Raw genomic sequence first — 22,988 nt, 5'->3', positions numbered from 1 at the left:
TAAGTTGTTGAAGACCCAGTTACGCCTCCTACCTCAACCTGTTCACTCTCATGTAAAGCAATATACAGTATCCTGCTTAACCTCGAAGATCTACCGCCACCAACTTCTGAGAAAAAACTTTTAATGTCTGGCATCGAGAAAAGTGACTTGAACAAAATCTACCTCCAACCATTCAAAGCCACGAGAGAAATTAAATTGACAATGTTTCAATACAAAATTATTCACCGAATTTTACCAACGAATAGCTTGTTACATAAAATGAAAAAAGTTGCATCGCCCTCCTGTCCCTTTTGTCCATCTGAGCACCAGACCGTCTGGCATTTGTTTATAAACTGTAAGCAAGCAAGTTCTTTTTGGAATAGATTCCAGGAGTGGTACTCAACCTCTAGTAATATGAAACTGTCACTGTCAGAACTGGAGATTATGTTCGGAATTATTCGCTGTCACACCTACTGTTTAGCCCTCAACCATCTCATTATTCTAGGCAAATATTTTTTATATGTTAACGCTTTAAATACCATAAATTGCCGTTTCGATGATTTCGTCTCACTTGTGCGCGACAAAATTTATCTAGAAAAATATATTGCTGTCACTCGTAATAACGAGAAGGAGTTCAGGAACAAATGGAAATTTTTTCTGTCGTTATAAGATTGTATTGTCTTTTTTTTTTTTTTTTCAACTTTGTATTTTGACCTCTTCGCTATCTTTTTTTATTTAACAGTTTATTAATTTCTGGAAAATCAATTCCCTTGTAGTTTAAATAGCAAACACAATTCTCAGTAGTCACTCGACAATTAACAAGCAAACAATAATGTGGTAAATAGATCAACTGTAATTAAATTTGACTAGTATAACTGTATTGTTATATATGTATTGTAAGTAGTGTAAGTTAATGTAGTTTAAACATGGTGTAAAAAGTATTTTTTTTCCTGATGATTCCTTTCGACGTTATTTTCATATTGGAACAATAAAAAGAAGGGGTCACTGGACTTGTTTTCATGCAATAGCTTTCGTGAGTTTAGCAATTTCCACGCGCGTTCTCGCGCATTTAAAAATCTGGATTCTATAAGATCGACATTTGCTCATAATTTGTTTTAGCTACCGCTGACAATTGCGTGTTCTCGCGCGAGCACCTACGATCTGATGTTTACAGACGTTTACTGCTAAGAATATCATTAAACAGCCTTAAAAAACAGCCTCCCGAGCTCATCTTAAAAATCCTACACATGACTTCTGGCTATATCATATTATTCTCCTTGAAGTTTCAAAGTCTTTTTCCACTTCGGGTAGATTATCCTTCACTTGAGTTCTTCTTTTTCGCCGTCGCAAGATTTCATATCGGTTTAATATTTCTTTTAAATGTGAAGTGAAGCAACCTTTACTTCTCCGAAAATCGTCTTCGTGATCTTAGTTTCTATCTCCTGCATTCACAGTGGCCGTTCGACACATCAAATACAAGCTCTTAGGTAAACCTCTCACAAAAGAAGAAAAAATTCCACACGCCGCCATCTTTGTTTTGAATTTTCATCTTTTGATCTCGCGCTTCTTTCGCATGTTTCTCTCACGCAAGAGTGACCTGTTCCCGCGCGAGGAAACTGGTACGAGCCACCTTAAAGCGCTAGCAAATACAGTTGTGACCAATTTAGAATTGCCACTCTCGTAGACTAGGGAGGCTTAATTTTTGCTTAATTCGGCTTCGTGAATTTGTCACAATTGAATCTCTTGAATTTCGCGAAATTCAACTCCCTGGGCTGCGTTGTCAGCGGTTTTACTTCAAATACAAGAAGGAGGTGGTCACTCAACTTGGCGCGTGAACTGGAAGGTTAATAACTGGACGGCTGGACGTTTTTTAGTTTTGGTTTTGCGAGATGTCTTTTGAACGGTAACACTGACAAGGTTGTTAGTCTTCTGAGAGAAGCAGCTAGTTTCCTCGGTGGAGATCGAGAGTCTGACGACACGGCTGTTTCAACCGCACTGTTTCAGCCGCACTGTTTCAGTCCGCTGTTACAGGGACTGAAACAGTGGTGACGAACTCTGTATCCAGTTCGAGTCATGACCCAAACCGGGTGCTTGAAAATTTCAGGTCACTGTTTTCTGGCTACCGAACAACTAAACATGGTACCTGAGCCTTTCCCAAAAGGTCAGAGTCGAAATCTTTTCCTCCAGCGAAAATACAACCTGCCTGAAATGCACCTCTACTATGGTCAGCGTTGATAACCGCTTCTCTCGCTTCGCAAACGAGGTCGATTACGCGTGCGTTTATCGCTCCTGTACCTTCAGTGTCCAAGTATCTCGCAAGCACATTTAAGACCCAATCTAATCGGAAAATTGCATAATCTAAGGTATCGCAGTCGTGTTTACCACTCTCTAAAAATTTACTACATCATTGAGGTGAAAACCGAGATATTCCCCAACTTCGCACGCGGAGGCCATGTTTTATGCTGAAAAAAAAAAAAAAAAAAAGGAATAAGTCACTTTGTGACGCAGCTCAAGTCACAGAGAAATCCAGAATAATAGTGACCGTCCACCTCCGAAAAATGATAACGCATACCTCAGGCGCTTTACAAAACCAGTTTGGTGGCGACTACGGCGCTCGTTGTATAGAAATCAATACACGGTGCACAGGTATTCGACTCGTGTCGTTCTTGTTCGTTTCACTCGAACCATACGGATATTTTAAAACGCAACCAAACTTGGTTACAAACAAATCTCTCAGGTTTTTTTCCATGGTAATATTACAGACACATTTTTGCATTGTTTTGCATTTGTTACAGTTGGTGTTCTTTTAATTAAAGTTGTTTCCACTTTTAATTTGTAACTGTTCATTAAATTATTGTCCATGTTACTCATTGTCTGGCCTGGATAGGTTATGGGAAAAGATTGTGGTCAAGGCAATGGACAACTTAGCGTGAGGGCACTGGCTGCAAACAACATTGCAGAAGGGGAGGCAGAAGGGTCGAAAATTCCTCACAATTTACTGGCTTGGATATCTTTTATGAAATACCCAAAATCCAATGATCAAGATCATTAAATCCAGAGATATTGTACATGAAACTTTGCATAATAATATGTAACTAGCTTTGAACAAGCGGAGTTAGATGTATTCCAGGCCTGTCAGAATTCTGCGGCAGATTTATCGATGAGAAAAGTTTGTCTTCATGCCTCGCACTGAACCTTGCATGCCATGCTGGCCAGCATTTTGGTAACATTCTCTTCCTTTGATAGCACCTAAGTTTAACATGGATTTCCTATTTTTGTGATTGCTAAACAAACAGCCTGACACCTTCTGCATGTTTTTTGAAGACAAGATGACAAGATTCTTCTTACACAAAGAATATATGAAATTCATATATCTGAACTGGGGTTATAGAAATGTATTTTGTGCATGATCCTTGCAGTAAAGAGCACTATTTAAGCAATCTTATGGGTTTATATCGGACCAATTTGATGACCTTTCCCAGTTGGCTTGTTAGCTCAATCGGTAAAGCGCTGCACTAGTATCGCAAAGGTCATTGCTTTGAATCCCGTACAGGCCTGAATTTTTTCAGGTCTGATTTTCACTACTGTTTAAAATTGCGCTCTTTACTGCGAAGATCGTGCACAAAATAAGATTTTTCTTATTTGCTAACTGTCTGTTTATTTGTGCTGAGATCAGCAAATATAATGTTACATTTAGCAGTGTTTGCATCAGATGTTGACTGACACATTAATTATTATTTTGCAGAGTCCAGTTATGTTTGCTCAGCACCAATAATTGCCTTTGAATACTGATGTATTCAGAGGAATTTTAAATAAGTTTTGGAAAAGCTCTTTTCAAAGTAGACTTAGGTGAGGCCTGGAAGAGAGGTTGAACTTATACAAATCATCAAGTCATTTGGTGCATTAACATTAATAATTATTTTCGTTGTGCTCCTTGTTAGGTACTGATACTTTATGCAAGATGACTGATAGCACGTGGTGTAAACTGGTTGTCAAGTCACAAACTGCTCTTGGAGGATTTCAGTGTATTTTCATCACTGCATCGCTGAGTGCCATTCTTGTCACTCTACAAGTTTATCATGCCAGTGATAGACTTAACTTCAGCTGCGATCCCAAACCCAGTGATTTTATCAGAAAATCTTGCTATAACAAGTACATTGACACAATCACCTGGCCTCATGGGTTAGTACCTTAGAATGTTGTGGCCTAAACCTCTACTGTTTTGTGTGCCTGTTGGATTGGCTTCGCAATTTTTGGTGCTGTGACCCTTCGAAAGATCCAAAGATCAACAGGCAATGTCAAAATTAGAAAGACTTTTCGCTGCTTCTACTTTATTCATGTGTTCTTTCGAATATTTTTCATGGGTGGTATGTTGGGGCTGTCCTGCAGTTACCACACAATGGATTTACCTTCAATTTTTTTTACCTTCAGTGTGAAGTTCATCAGACCCCACAGAACTGAACAATCAAACCATGCCAAGTTCACTTAACCCAACAAAAATGACATTGCAATGTAATGATCTTCATTACAAGGAGAAATCAACTCTTAAAATAGTTATTATCACTGTGGATGCTTTGTTTATGGTGTTTGGCATATGGGAAGTCCTTTACTTGTGGTGCACAAAGGAAAATGTTGAGCAAAAGTTGCTTAGAGAAATAAGAAAATGAGAAAATGTTGCGCTTGACATTTTACTTGGAGGTAAGTAAATAACTTCAAGCGAAACTACTACCAATTCATCATTGCCAAAACAGCGATAATGGAATGTTAGTCGGCTATACAATATTGCAGCAGTGACAAAAAAAGAACTAAGCAACCTGGAGAAATTAATAGAATAAACAGGGGTAAGGTTCTAAAACTAACAGGGATCATATAATGTATCATAACTGTCCTGTGATTGTTCTGCTACAATGCAAAGTAGCCTACAGATCGAGTTGCGAAATTTAAAGGTTGGGTTTTAAAAGAAAAATAAACTTTTTTATGGCTTGCTGGTATGTCAGCTGATAATGTTCTTGGCTGAGAGAGTGTTTTCATAATTTCACAATTTCCCTCAAAGCTTACTTCTGGGCCAAATTTTGCTTTTTTTAGGCAACCAATCTGCTGTGGACATTATCAGCTGACAACCAGTCATAATATACTTGATTTAAGGGAGGAATAAATAACACTTTAACAAAACAACCTTTTCAATCCTTTGGATAGGGATCAACCTGTTATCCGATAGACACCATAGACACTTTCAAGGTCTCAGCTCAGTGCTAGTTAATCTCCCTGTGCTGAAACTGATAGAAATTATATTAAACTGAATTTCCCTTGTTCACATTTTTAATAAAGTATTTTTCCCCATCCTCAGCAATAATTAAGTCCAGGACTAACATCACTTTTCATAAGACAAAGAATTGAGAAAATTTGTGGGAACAGGTTTAATACTCATGCTGCAGCTCTGACCAGAAGAGTAATAACTCTATAGCTAATTCACAGACTGCATCCAAATTTGCATCATAATTTTACTCTCAAACTCCAGTACCAATCATCATACTTCTTTTCTTACTTTTAAATTAAAAGTTGAGTTTGGATAAAACTAAAAACTGCTGAAAACGACATTGTGAGCCTTAAGTTATCATTTTATATTCTAGCATATGACCAAAACATTTTCCAACTTTGCACCATACAGATGTAGTTTGCTAGTTAAACTCGTGCCAAATGTTTCTTGAATTTCTGTATTAGTTCCAAGTCACATAAGTTGATCTTCCCTAAAGTTCTGCACCACTGACAATAGTTAGTTTCCCATCTACACTTCATATTTCCTTCCTGGCAACCCATATAAGGATCTCCATACACATCACATTATAGGTAGTGTCCCCTGCATAGATCCTCCTTAGCAACCTATACTATGATCACCATATAGATCACACTATATGAGGTGTCCACTGGATAAATCCTCATTAGCAACCTCATTACACTCTAAATGGTGTCACTTTCATATTTCCTGCGTGGTCACCCTAATTATGATCTGTAGTTCATGACCCTATGGATGATGTCTTCCGCATAGATCCCGCTCAGCAATCCATACCAGTGATGTCCACGCATTTTTCATTACTCTATTAGTGTCCTTTGCATGGTTCCTGTCTGGGAACTTATGATTATATGATCCTATAATCTCCATCTTTATATTACCCTCTAAATAGTGCAACATGCATAACTCCTCCCTCAAAACCCATACTATGATCTCCATGCTGCATCATTTGCCCTGAGTAATCAATTTTATTACAGAGAGGTTTGTTTATGACTTGCAGATGAAGAAATATTCATCTTCTTGATGTTCTCGCTCGGAGAGTTACAATTTTAGGACTTTTTTTGCATTCTTTGCGACTTGTTGCATTTGTCTTCTGTAACTGTAGGTTTGCACTGAATATTTACCTTTCCAGTGACTTTTCTGTTGCTGGTGCTGTTTAAGTAAATGCAGAGGCGGATGCAGGAACTTTTGATTGACAGGGGGAAACAATAATTATTTCTTGATAAACCCACCACAATCCCTGTAAGTGTTACTGTAAGTATTTCGCTTTCATCAGAGACAAAATTTAAAAATATATAACTTTGAACAGAATTACCTGAGAAACCAACCATCACAAATGTAGAAAGTGAAGTTGACAAAGATTTCACTGTGACGTGGTCAGAAGTAGAGGCCAACAGCAGTGATTGCAGTGTTAAATACCATCTGGAATGGAGGAAACAACCAATCATAGGATCCACAGAACTGGTTCAATAAGGAAACATTGTGGAAACTCACCACAAGATAACTGATCTTGAGTATGACACAGAGTATGAAGTGAAACTGTTTGCTGTCAACAAACAAGGAGACAGTGAACCAGATGTCGGAACATTTAAGACAAAGATTGGTATGTACCTTTATTCAAGACTTCTAACTTAACTTTTGGTAGAATTGCTTGAAATGAAATGAATAAATAGTATTGGGTCCTAAATCCAGGTGCAACACTGCTTTTCATAAGACAAAACATTGAGAAACTTTGTGGCAATAGGTTTAATACTCGTGCTTCAGCTCTCATATAATGAGTTGCCCAACGTATTTTCTCTATAATCACCTTTGATTTGGTCGTAAATCACACTGATTAGACTTGTTATTAATTTTTTTATGTTGGAAAGAGTAGTTTATCAATCTTTTATGAATGTTTCTTATTACATCAATTTGCTGTATTTTTTTGCTAGTTTCATTATATGCATAGTTCCTCCTCTGCTAACCATGCCTACGATATCCATGTTTACCAGTCCTTTAGCTTTTCTTTAGGTAATGTTCTCAGCCCAGTTCCTTCCTTGGAATCCATAAATGGGATCTCTATGCTCAGAACTCCAGATCTGCACATAGATCCTCCCTGCAGGGCCTTCCCACGCTCGTTAAAAGTCCTTGAATTTAATTTTTTGTTTTCAAGGACTTTAAAACCCTTGAATTTACGGTCAGGTCCTTGAAAAATTCTGAAAAGTCCTTGAAATTATGTCTGGATGAATCAAAGTCGAAGTTTTCGTTTGCTTTTGGTGTGGAAGGTGTAACTTTTTTTAACACAAATCGCGAGAACGAGTTTTCCTTTCAAATTCCGCATCCGATTATGATGTTTGACGCGTGATATAATATTTCTATTTCTATTAGTTCCTATTTAATGTAAAATGTCCTTTTATTTAAGAGCCAAGGTCCTTAAAAATGACTTAAAAAGTCCTCAAAAATCCTTGAGTTGGGTTCCTGAAAAAGCACACGAGCCCTGTCCCTGGCTATGCCTGCCCAGTAGAGATATTATCTCCTGGCAGTGGCTGTCCAATAGAGATATTATCTCCTGGCAATGCCTGCCCAGTAGAGATAATATCTCCTGGCAGTGTCTGTCCAATAGAGATATTGTCTCCTACATGGTTCCTCCCTTGCAGTCCATGTCTATGATCTTTACGTTCAGTACCTTATATCTAGTGTCAGTCTCCCGCATAGATCCTCCCTAGGAATCCAGGTAGGGTAGGATCTCTAGTTCAGAACCTTATAGGTAGTGTTATTTGCATAATTCCTACATGGCAATCCATGTCTTTAATATCCATGTTCAGCATGCCTATAGATAGTTTCCCCTGCATAATTTGTTCCTGACAATCCATGCCCAGGATATTCATGTTAAGAACCTCATAGATAGTGTCCCCTGCATAGATCCATCATGGAAAACTATGCCTATGATCTCCATATTCAGTACCTTATGGATAGTGTCCTCGACTTAGATCCATCTTAGGAAACCATACCTATGACCTGCGAACAACAACTGTTTCAATAATTGTTTCAACATCTGATATCTGATGATGTTAATATTTCTCTAAGAGCCTGGGACTATTCAGGCAAATAGGTTAGCTTAGCGGGGGCAAAAGAAAGACTGATATGTTGACAATTTTGTCGCCGATTATACATGCAAACTTTCCCATAAAGTAAAGTAAAGTAAACTTAAAAGACTTTAAAACATTTTTTTAAAGTCTTCGGATACAAATATCTTCTCTTAACTCCACCTTGGCGGCTTTCTTTAAATCTCCAAAGTATCGGAATGCTGATTTTATTGCAAATTGGTGTTTTAAAGGTTAAATGAATCTATTACCAATTGGTCCCAGATTGGTCATGATTCGGAAAAACAACTCTGCTTTAGTGTAAACCAGGTCTGAGATATCCTGCTTTTGAGGGAACCACATCGACGTATATTTAAACTAAAGATAGACACAATAGACACTTTTCAGGTACTCAGCTCTGTGCTAGTTACTCTCCTTGTGTTGAATTCAATAGAAAGTATTTAAACTGCATTTCCTCGTGTTCGCATTATCAGCCGTAAGTCCATACACAGGGGAGTTAGAATGATTAATAATTGGTTCATGCTTTGGCGTGCGCTATCGAGTTATGGAGCACGCGGGAAGTTTGTAGAGCAGAAAAGAAGCGTAAGAGTTTCCCGAGGCGAGAGCCGAGAGCAACTCTAGCTTCTTGAGTGCTCTCCAAACTTTCCACGTGCCCCATAACTCGATAGTGCACAGCTGAAAGCATGAACCAATTGTTTTAGAACATAGCCGGTCGAGTTGTGCATCAAATCCGGCGCGAAAAACGGACAACAATATCAGTTGAAGCGAATCGTGACGGCGCTGATGCCGAGTCTCCTTTTCCTTTGTTTTTGTCTTTTTCTGCCTCATTTAAGAACACTAGCCCAAGGGAAAAGGTCGAAACATTGTCTTCGTTTTCGGACTAGTAGGTCGAGTCTCTGTTTGTATCCATTATTGTCGCGAAATGTATTAGTTTTCCCCGCGCTAACAATGGCCGCTCGCGCGAAAAGAAAAAATTTCTGGCGAAGTCGGATTTGCTGACGCTATCAGCGTGCACTATCGGGATTTTGAGCACGCTTACGTATAATGAATTTGATTGCGCGACTCTGCTAGCTATGTTCTAAAAGTACTTAAACTGTATTCTTCGTTCGTATTATTTACTAACTGTTTTCTCTTTTCCTTTAGCCATAAGTGCCTACATCACATCGTTGAAGACTTCCATTATAGATCAAACGGAGTTCCAACCCAAGCTGCTTGCCTCTCACACCATTTCCAACGCTAAAACAGATGAAGTATTCACTAATCTTCTCATACAACATGGAAGAAAAGCACTTATCGGGAATGGCAGGACAAATACAAGGAGGGAAGACCTTGAGTATTACGGAAAAGTCAGCGGTACTCCAGTTAAGTACTGCTATGAAATATTTCCCGGCATGAGCGATGATGAGGAGAATCCTAATTCTATTCTTGTCGTTGGGAAAGCAGGGATTGGGAAATCTCTGTTTTGCCAAAAGATTGTTCGCGATTGGGCGAAGAATGAATTATTTAAGGAACGAGAAAACACTAAAGTTCTCAGTTTGAATTGTGTGTATTTGCTTTCTTTCCGTCAATTGAATTTGTTTCAAAATAACTATGTGACTTTAAGAGAAATCTTAACCTTTTCGTCGCTACTGGATGACAACTCTAACACTGATGACTTTACGTTTGAGTACATTGTAAAGCATCCCAAGGAGGTTATGATCATCCTGGACGGCTATGATGAGTATTCACAGCAAGACTACATCGCTGGAAACTTAGAAGAGCATCCCAACGACGCTAGACGTAAAATGCCGGTGGCCGCATTATGTTCAAAACTCATCGAAGGGAAAATCCTAAAAGGGGCTTACGTCTCGATTACCTCGCGGCCTGATAAATCGGACAAGTTGGGAGGAATCCGTTTTAAACGGTACGTGGAAATTGCGGGATTTTCGCCAGAACAGGTCAAAGAGTACATTGAAAAGTACCTCAATAAAAACGAAGAGATAAAGAACGCTGTTTTTGAACATGTCATGAACAATGCCAACCTTGTCAGTTTTGCTCATATTCCTATGCCCTGTTATCTGTTGTGCTTTGAGATGGAGTATACCCTAAGCGAATCAGGAAATCCTCATGACCTTCCTGTCTCAACAACCGACCTTTACACTACTGTATATTTTTGTCATATTCTGCACAGGTTATCCACCAGTTCATCATAGTTTCATTTTGATCTATCTTTTGACGATTTGTATATTTGTATGCACAAGTTGGAGTCATAAATAAAACTCTTCTTGATTCAAATTATGATTTTTCTGTCTTTTTGTGATGACCAGAGAGGAAGCTAATGGCGAGCTGTGCATTAATTCTGCTCCACGCACGCCATTCATCAGGTGTTAGGTCTGATTACTCAGCTGTTTTAAAAATCGGCGGCGCCTAAAACCGTGTTTCTTGGCCCATAAAAGGCGAGCGGCAATGTAAAAACGCAGATTACTGGAAATTTTAAAATGCAAGTTTTGGTAACAGAGATTTAAAATAAAAAATCTCATAACATGTGTTTGGAGATAACAGAGCTCAATAATGTATACGCATGCGCTGGATTTTGCCGCGGAGATTGCTTTCTCATTTTTCCACGAAACTGGTCAGCAGCAGTGGGTATTGTCTGGTCATGCGCTAACTGGTTCACGTGCGCCTGGTGAAAGCTGCTTAGAAGAATTCCCTGAAACATACAGACTGTAATGCTTTAGCTCGAGAAATGGGTTTAACGACACTGTTGATCCAGCGATCTGGACTTCACCTTCTTGTTCGTAATGTAAGATTTTTAACCTTGGTGTTCGAACCATTATATTAGTTTTAATGAATTTTAACGAAAAGAGAATTCTCAATCGCGACAATTGTGAGGGTGAAACGTGAGAGTGAATGGAATGCAGTCGGAAGCTTCCTTTTGCGGCGTTCGTAGTGCAAAATTTCGATCAATAAGTTGGGCGCGGTAGTAACCTGCTTGAACGAAAGAATCAGGGTAACCACATGTATCGAAAAACTGGCACATTGACTCTGATTTGTGGTGGAAATCAGTCATCACTACATAAACGACGAAGAAAAAAATAGTTTGGTTTCCTTCCATGTAAATAGGAGAACGGAAAAGTTGAAACTCTTATGTTGACTATGTTTCTTTTTCACGGAAAAAATCGGAGGAGAAATATCGACGCGGACGGGGGTTATTACGTGATAACTGCCCTGTGATTTTGCACCACGTGACGTAAAGTAACCAATAAAATCGCGCCAAAATTAATGGGTGAGTTATAACAAATGATATCTTCATGTTTAGTTCTGAAAAGTAGCCTTGTTCCGGTAGTTACGAAAACGAAGACCCTGAAAACAAAGACCGCCTACGAAAACGGAGACCCCTGCGAAAACGAATACCCATCACGAAAACGAAGTAGGAGTAACGTAAGGCTTTGATTAAGGTATTGATTTGTAATTTTTTACCCGCAAGAAAAGTGTTATTGAAATTAATCGGTCGAATTGCCATGTTTTATTCAAACAACAGTATCTATTTCCTCGTCGGAAGTGTAATTACCGCTAGTCGATGTCATTTTCATTAATAAACTTAAATCTTGTTGCTTCATTATATACCAACAAATGCATGTCATGTCTCTTCGATTAAATCTCGTTTTAGCTTTAAAGAAGTCCTATTGAAGGCCTAATGAGCTCTACTGTTGAAATATTCCGCAATAAATTACAGACGTGCCAAACTCAGAATTCAAGATTTCCGTGGGGATCTTCGTTTTCGTAGTGTGTATCATGAACATAATCTTTGTCCACGAAGGTAATACCAACCTCTTTTGAACTAAGGTTGTAGTAATGTGTCTTCGCTTTCGTGATGGGTCTTTCATTTTCGTAGGGGGTCTTCGTTTTCGTAATGGGTCTTTGTTTTCGTAGGGGGTTTTCGATTTCGTAATGCGTCTTCGTTTTCGTAGGGGGGTCTTCGTTTTCGTAATGGATCTTTGTTTTCGTAGGTGGTCTTAGGTCTTCGTTTGCGGAGTCTTCGTTTTCGGAACTACCCTCCTGAACGTAATCTTTGTCCACAAAGGTAATACCAATCCCTTTTGAACTTGTTTTAATAATGTGTCTTCACTTTCGTGATGGGTCTGGGTTTTCGTAGGGGGTCTTCGTTTTCGTAATGGTCTTCGTTTTCGTAGGGAGGGGTCCTCGTTTTCGTAATGGGTCTTCGTTTTCGTAAGGGGTCTTCGTTTTGGTAATGGTCTTCGATCGTTTTCGTGGGGAGTCTTCGTTTTCGGGCTCTTCGTTTTCGTAACTGCTCCTTGTTCAGTTCTTTCGGTTCTGTTGGGCTGAATTGCAGAACAGGTTGTTGCGTGTTAATCTTTGACAGGGATTCGCGGCATCTTCTACATGAGTAAACGATGTTTGTAGCGTTTAGCAGCTCCTTTTACTTACGTGGCAGTACATTTTCACACTTAATGTGACACTTCGACTTACATGTGCTGCACACTAATGCTCTATGGTTTCAGGCTACTGTTCGGCAACACGATGAGCAGTCATTTGAATCCGATCGAGGAAGCAGGACTAGGGTTGGGATTGATATCAACACTTATTAGTAATAGTCATAGTTGAAAAGTAGCCGATGAATTCGCATAATAGTTGATCCGTGTGCTTAGGTGGTACTTCACGCGAGGGAACGATGCAAGATTCCTCACGACCGTAATTCAATTATCTTTGAAAACGGCTTGCTACCTGACGCCTATTTGCATCTTGTCAGAAAAAAGGAGCATATGTAAAGGGGCCTCTTATTGCAACGATTAGATCACCCCTGCTGAAGGCTCTAGAGCGGAGTGTCGAAACCTTGGGTCTATCAACTTCCCCAGTCACATTTATTTAAGTAGTAGAGTGGAACCCCTCTAAACCGGACCCTCATTTAACCGGAATCCTCTCGATACCAGACCTTTTTTTCGGCCCCAAAATCTCTGTCATACACTTTCTCTATTTTTAACCTTATCAAACCGGAACCCCTCACTTCCGGAAACCGGACGCCTTTTTTCAGTCCGTAATCACATACTGACAGAAATTGACCTCGTTAAAACGGACGTGAAAGTTTAAAGCTTGCCGCCAAAATCAAATCACGCGTTTTTAAACGTGACTAAAATTAAAATCGTAATCATGCAGCTGTGAAATCCCAATCAGAAATGAGAAACGCGCATCGGCTGATTACTCATTGTTCTATCGGTGCTGAAGTAAAAAATTTAAAGTTGACAATGAATGAATAATAGGGGTCAGCTTAAAAGACTGCCATGTTGCGGATGAAATCACTTGCGAAAACAAACGAAGGAGCAAACATCACTATGTTTGAGACAAGAAAAACGCCAGAGAATCGAGTTATCGTTAGAGAAGAGAATTGAGTTGATCAAATGCGCGGAATCAGAGCCTTGACCAAGACTGAAGGGTTTAAGCGGTAAATTTGGGATCGGTGAATGAAATCAGCTGTGGGTGATATTCTAAAAAAAAAAGAAGTATACAAATGCATTAAAATCGGCGATCATAGTATCCCGTGTGTAACACTGAATTTTTTTGGTAGAATAAATAAAATGAAGTTGAAAAGCTTCCTTGTGATCCATGTTGTCAGTTCCTTTACTGATGTGCTTTATCAGTGTTCGTGTACCATGTACTGGTACTTACAATCAGATAATACATTATGTTGCATAAAAATTGCCTTATGAGTAAAACCTTCAGTTAGTACACCGGACACCCCTCTAAGCCGGACATTTCCTTCGGTCCCAAGGGTGTCCGGTTTTGAGTGGTTCAACTGTATGAAACCTTGTCCAATTGTTCCTCCACCCAATTGCTTTGTAAACTTTAATATAGCCATATTCATTTTTAGAATAAGGAGCTTTTTCAAATATATTACTGTACATTACATGGGATACGAAAGAGGGAATGAAAGCCAGCCAGAACACTGACAGTGTTTTAAGATCAGAATACTGCACTGTCAACGTTTGTGAATATATAAGGCTTGGAAAAAAAAAAAAAAAAAAAAAAAAGAAGAGGTCATGGGTTCGAATCTCGTACAGGCCTGAATTTTTTTCAGGTCTTATTTTCACAACTGCGTAAGTAGTCTTCATTACTGAGAAGATCGCCTTCATACTCATTTCTTTAACCGCAGTTCACATATGATTTTCACATATTTTCTCAAACGTTGACTCATCAGCTCACGGGTTTATTACGAACCAACATAATGACCAGCTCCCAGTTACCCTGTTAGCTCAGTTAATAGAGTACTGTACCGGTATCGCAGAGGTCATTGCTTTGAATCCTGTACAGGCCTGAATTTTTTTCAAGCCTTGTTTTCGCCACTGCTAAAATAGTGTTCGTTACACCGAGTATCGCTCTCATACTCACTGTACTGTCAATGCATCCATCCTCGTGCAACGTATCCAACTCTGTGTATAAGTTTACAATGTTCAAGCAGGGCACTTTAAGGCTGGTATACAGCGCCATGTCACACCCACACCCACGAACAGAAGTTTCTTTTCTTTCAAACAAAAATTAAGAACCTAATTTAGAACCTAGGGGGTCTAACCTCATACTAAACAACATCTATATCAAAATATGCGGAGGCTCACTTAGAAAAAGCTAGGTTTTTATGTGCGGGTTTTTACTGTACATATGAGGTGTGAACAGATATTAGATGGAGAATCAGGAATGCATGTGACAAAAATGTCAGTTGTAATAATGATATGGAACCCGTGAAAAATAATGACAAACAGTGAACTTGTAAGCGGCTATTTTAACTCAAAGATTGATGGGAAATTGGGAAGATCTCCCATGCAGTTCCAGGAGTTTTCTAAAAGGAAAGTCAAGAGTTTGATTCAAAAAACAAAAAACTCTAATTTTTACACTTAAGCCCTAGTAAGGTGAGAAATGTATCTACTGAACTACTTTTCCTCGCGTTCAGGTTACTTATCAAGTATTTTTCTTTTTTATCTTTCAGCCGTAGGTGCCTACACTGCAGCTTTGAAATTTTCCATTATAGGCCAAACAGAGTTGCAACCCAAACTGCTGGCCTCTCGCACGATTTCCAACTTGAAAACGGACCAAATAATTACTAATCTTCTCATCCAACGTGGAAGAAAAACCCTCATCGGGAATGACAAGAGATATTCCAGGAGTAAAAAGCTTAAGTCCTACGGAAAACTCAGCGGTACTCCAGTTAAGCACTGCGATGAAATATTTCTTGGCACGAGTGAAGATCAAGAGAATCCTAGTTCTATTCTTTTCGTTGGAAAAGCAGGGATTGGGAAATCTCTGTTTTGCCAAAAGTTGATCCGCGATTAGGCTAAAAACGAATTATTCCAAGCAAGAGAAACCGTTAAAATCCCAAAATTTAAATTTGCGTATTTGCTTACTTTCCGTCAATTGAATTTGCTTGAAAGTAACTTTGTGACCTTAAGAGAATTTTTAACCCGTTCCTCGGTTCAAGATCACTATTGTAACATTGATGAACACATATTTGAGTACATTACAAATCATTCCAGAGAAGTTTTGATTATCCTCAACGAGTATTCCCAGCAAGATTACATCGCTGGAAACTCGGAAGAACAGTATTCAAATGACGTTTGTTGTCAAATGCCAGTAGCTGCAATACGTTCAAAACTCGTCATGAGAAAAATCCTGAAAGGGGCTGTCGTAATGATTACCTCGCGGCCTGATGAATCGGACAAGTTAGGAGGAATCCGTCTTGGACAGGAAGTGGATATTACGGGATTTTCGTCAGCACAGGTCAAAAAGTACTTCGAGAAAGATGAAACGATGAAGAACGCTCTACTTTAACATGTCATGAAGAATGAAAACCTTGTCAGTTTTGCTCATATTCCTATGCTCTGCTACCTGTTGTGCTTCGAGATGAAGTATACCTTAACCGAATCAGAAAATTCTGATGACCTTCTTGTCTCAACAACCGACATTTACACAAAACTTCTTGAGATTTTTTAACTTAAGCACTGTGCCGACTCAGAATACAGACAGAAAGAAATTCCTGAACAATTCAATCATCCTCCTGTAATTAAGAGCACATTAGAGAAATTATCAGAACTAGCGGCCAAACTGCTACATGAAAATAAGCCAACGTTTGATGAAAGCGAGACAGGAAAGCGAATTTAAACTGGACGAAGTCAACAAACTGAAAGGTAGCGGTCTTCTTTACTGTGGTCAGCCTTTCAGGACTGCATTGATTACAACAACGAAACATTTTAGCTTCACACATCTTACTCTCCAAGAATTCCTTGCCGCTCGTTGGTTTGTAAAGGGAAATCGCATTCCAGACAAGGAATACTCTGCAACAGTTTTCCAATTCATGGCTGGCATTCTGTTAAGTGAGGGAAACTAGGAACTGATGGAAGAGTTGTTAACCAGTATTGTAGTTTTAGAGGGTTTTGGTGGATTTCTCAGAATAAAGTGTCTGAGTGAGTATCAAGACAAAGAATTCGCCAAAAAGTTCATCAGGAATCATCCCAAAGCGTTCTGTGATTCACACGGCGACATGCATTTTAATGGTTTACCAGATGTAGACAGCATTGCAGTATCATTTGTATTGGACATTATCAGTGAACTAAACAAAGAGGAAGCTGGAGAGGCACAACACAAATGTTCTGATAAGTCTGTGGCAGTTACGAAATTACAACTTTACAAATCACAGCTAACACTGCCCGGAATACAACGAGTCTGTAATTCACTGATCGATGAACACTTTCCTGTGTCGGAACTGGAATTTCGGAACATTATCTTGACCGATGAATGCGTTAATGTTATTAATAGATTAGTAGTAAGCAAGCTAACTACACTTATTCTGTGGCGTATGAAGATCGCTGTTACCGGTGTCGCTAGTCTGTGTGAAGCTGTACAGCATCCAAGCTGTAAGCTAACCACACTAAATCTGTGGGATGTTAACATCACTGATACCGGTGTTACCAGTCTGTGTGAAGCTTTACAGCAACCAAGGTGTAAGCTAACCACACTGTCTCTGTGGGGTAATAAGATCACTGATACCGGTGTTGCCAGTCTATGTAAAGCTTTAGAGTATCCAAGCTCTAAGTTAACTACGCTAGATCTGGAGCGTACTATGATCACTGATACCGGTGTTTCCAGTCTATGTAAAGCTTTACAGCATCCAAGCTGTAAGCTAACCACACTAGTACTGCCTAGGTCTACTAATGTTGTTATGCAAGACAAAATTTGCCACGTAACATCGGAGCTCTGTCAGCTGCATTGGCTTCCTGTCTCATTTGGTATTATTTTTAAGGTTCTACTTTTAACTTTCAAAGCCATTCGCAAACCCGCACCGTCCTATATCAATGATCTTGTCAAAATTAAGCCTTAAAATTCAAGATATGGACTGCGTTCTAATGACGGAATACTGCTATCTTACCCGAACTTTAAAACTTTAAAAACCCTAGGCGACCGTGCTTTCGTTGTTTCGGCGCCAAAACTCTGGAATGATTTACCTTCGGAAATTAGAATGGCTAAATCTGTCGACACTTTTAAAAAACTCTTAAAGACATTTTTTTAGTAAGGCTATACTACACATGATGTAACTGGCATCTATTACAAAGCATTGTTGTAATGATATAATTAGTATTTATTTCATGCATTGTTGTAATGATGTAATTAATATTTATTCCATGCATTGTTGTAATGCGCAGTTGATCATCCCGTCATGGAAACGGCGCAATATAAATCCACAATTTTATTTTATTTTATTCAATCATGTATGTAGGAAAAGGATTCGAGCTATAGTTCAGAGAAGCCAACCACCTTTACATCTTTCTTTTTGTTAATGATAAAATTGATACCTCTATCAAATTTAATAGATTATTACAGTTAAACGAAATAAACGGTAGCAAGTCAAATCTTAATTTTGGGTCCAAGATACTTACCAGGTAGTTAAAGTAGTTTAATCATTGGAGTGAAAAGCAACGCTCAGTGTAACAGAACCGCAAATACTTTGTAATAAAGTTATTGGCTACGTGGTTTACTGTACTTGGTTTGTGGGTGTAGACCCCACAAGGGTAGTGAGAAGTAAGACATTGGTTGGGGAAGGGGTGAGTGGGTAATCTTAGGAGAGGCTACTGTGCTTGTAACGAGGCTTTGGAACAGAAAAGTTGGTCAAAGGTTCTTGAGGAAAGGAAAAAGGAAAATTTCCTTCCTTTTATCTGGTTCTGATTTAATTTTTGGTGGAATCGCACCCCTCTGAGTACTGCAAAAAGATTGTTTTTTCTTTTATTTTTATACGAAAAAGAAGCGTTTTTTTCATAACAACCATTAAAAAATTGCGATAAAACAATTTATCAAAAAACATTAAAAATTTGTTGAAGACATTTCGACGTTTGGCTGACGTTATTATCAAGTCAAAAAGTGAAAGTTAAAAAATGTTTCTATACTAAAAAGACAATATGTAATGGAATGTTCTTTACCACAAAGAATTTAGCGCGAATGGAATCAGTCTGCGTGTTGAGGCTAGGATTGCGCTGCTTGGTGAAAAGCATCTCGTAGACAAGACGGTCAAATTTTCCTTGGCACTTTTTTAGAATGCGTAATTGGCTTTCTTTGAGGAGGCTTGCATCCCCATGGGCTGTCGAGAGGTGTTAAATTTACCGATCGCAGAGTTTTTATTTTCAGCAATACGCTGATGGAGGTGTCGAGTTGTGAAGCAGCCGACATAATCTCAATCGCACAGATCACATGTAAAAGAGAAAACAACGCACTGTTGAGTTATGATTGGAGGCTTGATTTCTCTAGGCTTGAAGTCTTGTTCCAATTTACTGCTGATGATGGCTATGGGCTCACCCCTTGACTCTCTCATGGCCAATGTCCTCCACTGTCAGCTTGAGGAGAAGCTTAGCGGCGATGGTGTGATGTCCACATTATACAAGAGATGTGTTGACGATACCTTGGCCAGAATGCCCAGCATCGATGCTGCAGTTGACTTTCTCATTGCTCTTGATAGCCTCCGCCCCAGCCTGTCTTTTACGATGGAGCTTCCTATTGACGACAAGACTTTTATCGGCATCGAAATAATAAAAAACCGAACAAAGATCGACACAAGTATATAGAAAGCCAACAAACACTGGCTTGTTGCTGCATTTTAAAAGCCATGCAGACAAGCGCTATAAAGAATGCTTGTTGAAAACAATGATCCATCGTGCATATGCTCTACCCCAAACGACTGAAGCTTTCAATCAAGAATGCACTATACTACCTTCTATCTTTAATCGACTTGATTATTCCTTGGCAATGATTAATTCTACCATTACCAAAACCATTCAGAGCTTTTTATTTGGTACGGGAGAGAAAAACAAGGAAGACAGCAGCATGGTAGGAGAGTAAGTTTGCCCTTCAAAGATCAAACATCAGCTAAAGCAGTTAAAAGGCAATTGCGTGATCTCTGTCACAAGATTGGCACTACATTATAACCTGTGTTTATCAGCAGAAAATTGGAACAAGTCCAAGACCTCAAGCCCAGAGAAATCAAGCCTGGAATCGTAAATTAACAATGCGTTGTTTACTCTTCAGTACATGTGATCTGTGTGATTCAGAGGTCTGACCCAGACCGCTGGCGGTTTTGCGCGAGCAGTGGGCCTCCGGGATTCTCTAACAGAAAACTGATTTGATTAAATGAAGGTCCTGTACTATTAGATGTCCGCCCTCCTGACACTGTTCATGAAAATAAATGTTCAGATAAAGGTTCGTTGAAGATGGCTTAGAACGCGGTTTTGTTACACAACGGCTAAACTTTGTGTAAATAACTGACTCTTATTTTTTCGTTTCACTTAATATCTCGGTTGAGCTCTGTACAGCTTGACTAAGACAAAGAAAATGGTGCTGGGGAACAGTTTAAATAAGATAGACGTATTTTTTAAAATTTAAACCTTATATTTGGTATTCAAGAGTAATTAGGACTCAGACAGAAAAAAATATTTCTGTCTGTTGTAGAAATCATCATAGATGTGCACGAGATGTGCACATAGATTGCACATTGCATCATAGATGTGCACATTGCATCGAGATGTGCACATTGCATCATAGATGTGCACGAAATTTATTGAGAGAACTAAATATGACATCGGTTCGTGGTATCTTTCACTTGAGCAATTGCGCTCTTCTACACAAAAACTCGACCGGCCACTGGTAGAGCCTTAGAAAAGCACCAAATTATGCTAATAGCATTGCTCAATTATAATCCAAGTTATGCTCAGAATTATGCTCCTTTTTTAAAATTATTTTCCTTTTTTTTCGGAAAGAATACTTTTCAAATAAAAAACACAAAACAGGCAAAAGAGATGTGTGTGTGTTTTTTTTTAATAAAGTCAGAGCATGATGTCATCTTTCTCTTGAGTTACGCACTTGCTCTGATAAAACATAAATACACATTTAACATATTCTGACATTTTGTTGCCTGTGGAAGCAAGATCTGGGACCGACGTAGTTTTCTATTTCCAGTTTGCGCAGTCTTTTAATTAGACGATATCGATGAACGACGCAGTATTGCGGTAGCCAGTTCCTTGCCCAAGACATTGCAAAATTGAAAATAGACGGAACCACATGTACCGAACTTGAAAATAGTGAAACTTAGAGATCAGTCGAGTTATGCCTCTGGTTATGTTCCCTTCGAGCCAAAAAAAACTAATAGTATATTGATTATGCTAGCAGTACTACTTTAATGAAAGTGGAAAAATCAAGCTGTTTTTTTCCCCAACTATGCCAAAAATTATGCGGACACAGTCTACACGAGTCCACCCCCCTGAGAGGAGGAGGGACATGCAGTTGAGGCGTGCAAAAAATTATTTTAGAAAAAAGGGCTTGAAGTTATCCATGGTTTAAAAGCCAATCCTTCGTTTGTATAGTATTAAATATATTAATCAGTAGTTTCACTAGTAACCTTTGTGGCTTCCTTTGGTGTTGACATATGGGATCCCATGAAAATGGGTTCCCACTCCACTGATGAGCAATCTCGTGATCAGTGGGTAGAAAAGGAACAAAGCGTATGTAAGGGTGGGAATGAGTGTGTAAAATGAACATAAAAGTTAGGTGTTAAAATTGAGGGAGCGACTTCTGTAACAACAGCACGCTCCTAAACTCAATTTAAAATTGTAAAAAATATATGTTATATATTATTAAAATAAGAAATAAAATAAAAACAAAATAAAATAAAATAAAATAAATTTAAAATATTATATAAGAGTAACTATTAGCAAGAGGGGGGAGGGAAGCATTTAGGGTTTAGGGTTAAATTGCTAATGTCATATTAGAGTTTTGGTTATAGTTTAGGGTTAGAGTTATATCAGGGTTAGAGTTAGTGTTAGTTAGGGTTAGGGTTAGTGTTAGATTAGGTTTAGGGTTGGGGTTAGTGCTAGATTAGGATTGGGTTAGGGTCAGGGTTTGGGAGGGGTAAAGGTTAGTAATAGGTAAGGGTTTGCTTAGGGTTTGTGGTATGGGGTCTCTGTTTTTGACTGTAGGAAGGGAAAAGGGGTTAGTGATGGGAGAGGAAAAAAGAATTATTGAGAAAAAGAAAGTATTATCTTTTTACAATTATTTTTATGGACAGGTGACTGCAGTAATGGCAAGGATATAGGTAGAAGAGTCTTTATTCCTATTACTCTCGCGATAAGGAGTTGTAGGGGATGTGATGCAAAACTGTGTTAGGCATTTTAAGTTATAGGTGACATATAAAGAGAACGTGGTATTGTTAACACTTTCCTGTGAATTTATGGTGAGGGGTTATGTTAAAATGTTTTGGGGTGGGGTGGGCTAAGGGTCCAGGTTTATATTTGTTTTTAGGGGGGAATAAAAAGAATAAAGGTAAATAATGTGGAACTTTGTGTAATAAGCAGTATCTGTAAAGAGCTAATAAAATACATATATTAACAGATGACTTTTATATATTATAGTATAAGGAGTTGGATCGAGGAGTGGTGAAAGAAGATGTGAAGTGTCTATGAAAGTTGTTCAAAGATGGAGAGAAATGGAAATCAACTGGCCGGGTGAGGACAGAATGATGCGTCGGCACCAAGGCTCCTAATGGTTGTGAGTCGTCAGGGGAAACGCACAACCGAGCGAGGATGTTTCTAACCTGGTACCAGGTCAATGTCCGACATCCTCGTGCCGAGTCCTTGTTGAAAAAAGGAAGAAAAACTACACAATTATAGTCTTCTCAGATAAGGACGAATAAACCGTAGGCTCGTCTCCTGCAGGGTAAAGGGTAGGAGACGTTAACTGCCCACGCACGAGATTACTGTGTGATGGATGTCCTCCCCTGGGGTGGGATGGGTGGGTTGCTGTCTTACATTTCATACACAAGCCACTGGCTTGGGCAATATGGGTAACCATGTCTGATGTGTAGACAATAATCTTGATTGATTGATTGATTGATTGATTGTGTAAAAGTATGGAATCCCAAATGAAAGGGTTCCCAAATCTCCACGAAAATAGTGGGTTAATAAGGGGAAAGGAAGCGTGGGAATGGCAAGTGTTTAAAGTGTGAAATGATGAAAATAAATTGTTAGTTGTTCAATAGAGATTTTGCACTGAGGGACCTACAATCTGTAAGGCAGTTATGTCAGTCGTAAAGCAGCATTAAAATAAAAACTATCAGGGGT

The 22,988-nt window shown here is 38.9% G+C and overlaps 1 long non-coding RNA gene and 1 pseudogene across 2 annotated transcripts in view; one reads left to right on the top strand and one right to left on the bottom strand.

Annotated features, from left to right (window-relative positions):
* LOC148726371 (uncharacterized) overlaps positions 1 to 22,988 on the bottom strand; it is a 447,217-nt gene that overhangs the window by 162,608 nt on the left and 261,621 nt on the right. The window lies entirely within an intron of this gene.
* Positions 3,549 to 17,713, top strand: LOC111345966 (uncharacterized; annotated as a pseudogene).

Source organism: Stylophora pistillata, chromosome 7 (assembly GCF_964205215.1).
Source record: "Stylophora pistillata chromosome 7, jaStyPist1.2, whole genome shotgun sequence".
Taxonomy (NCBI): domain Eukaryota; kingdom Metazoa; phylum Cnidaria; class Anthozoa; order Scleractinia; family Pocilloporidae; genus Stylophora; species Stylophora pistillata.
Note: the sequence above shows the minus strand (reverse complement) of the source record. Positions and strands in the feature narration are given on the sequence as shown.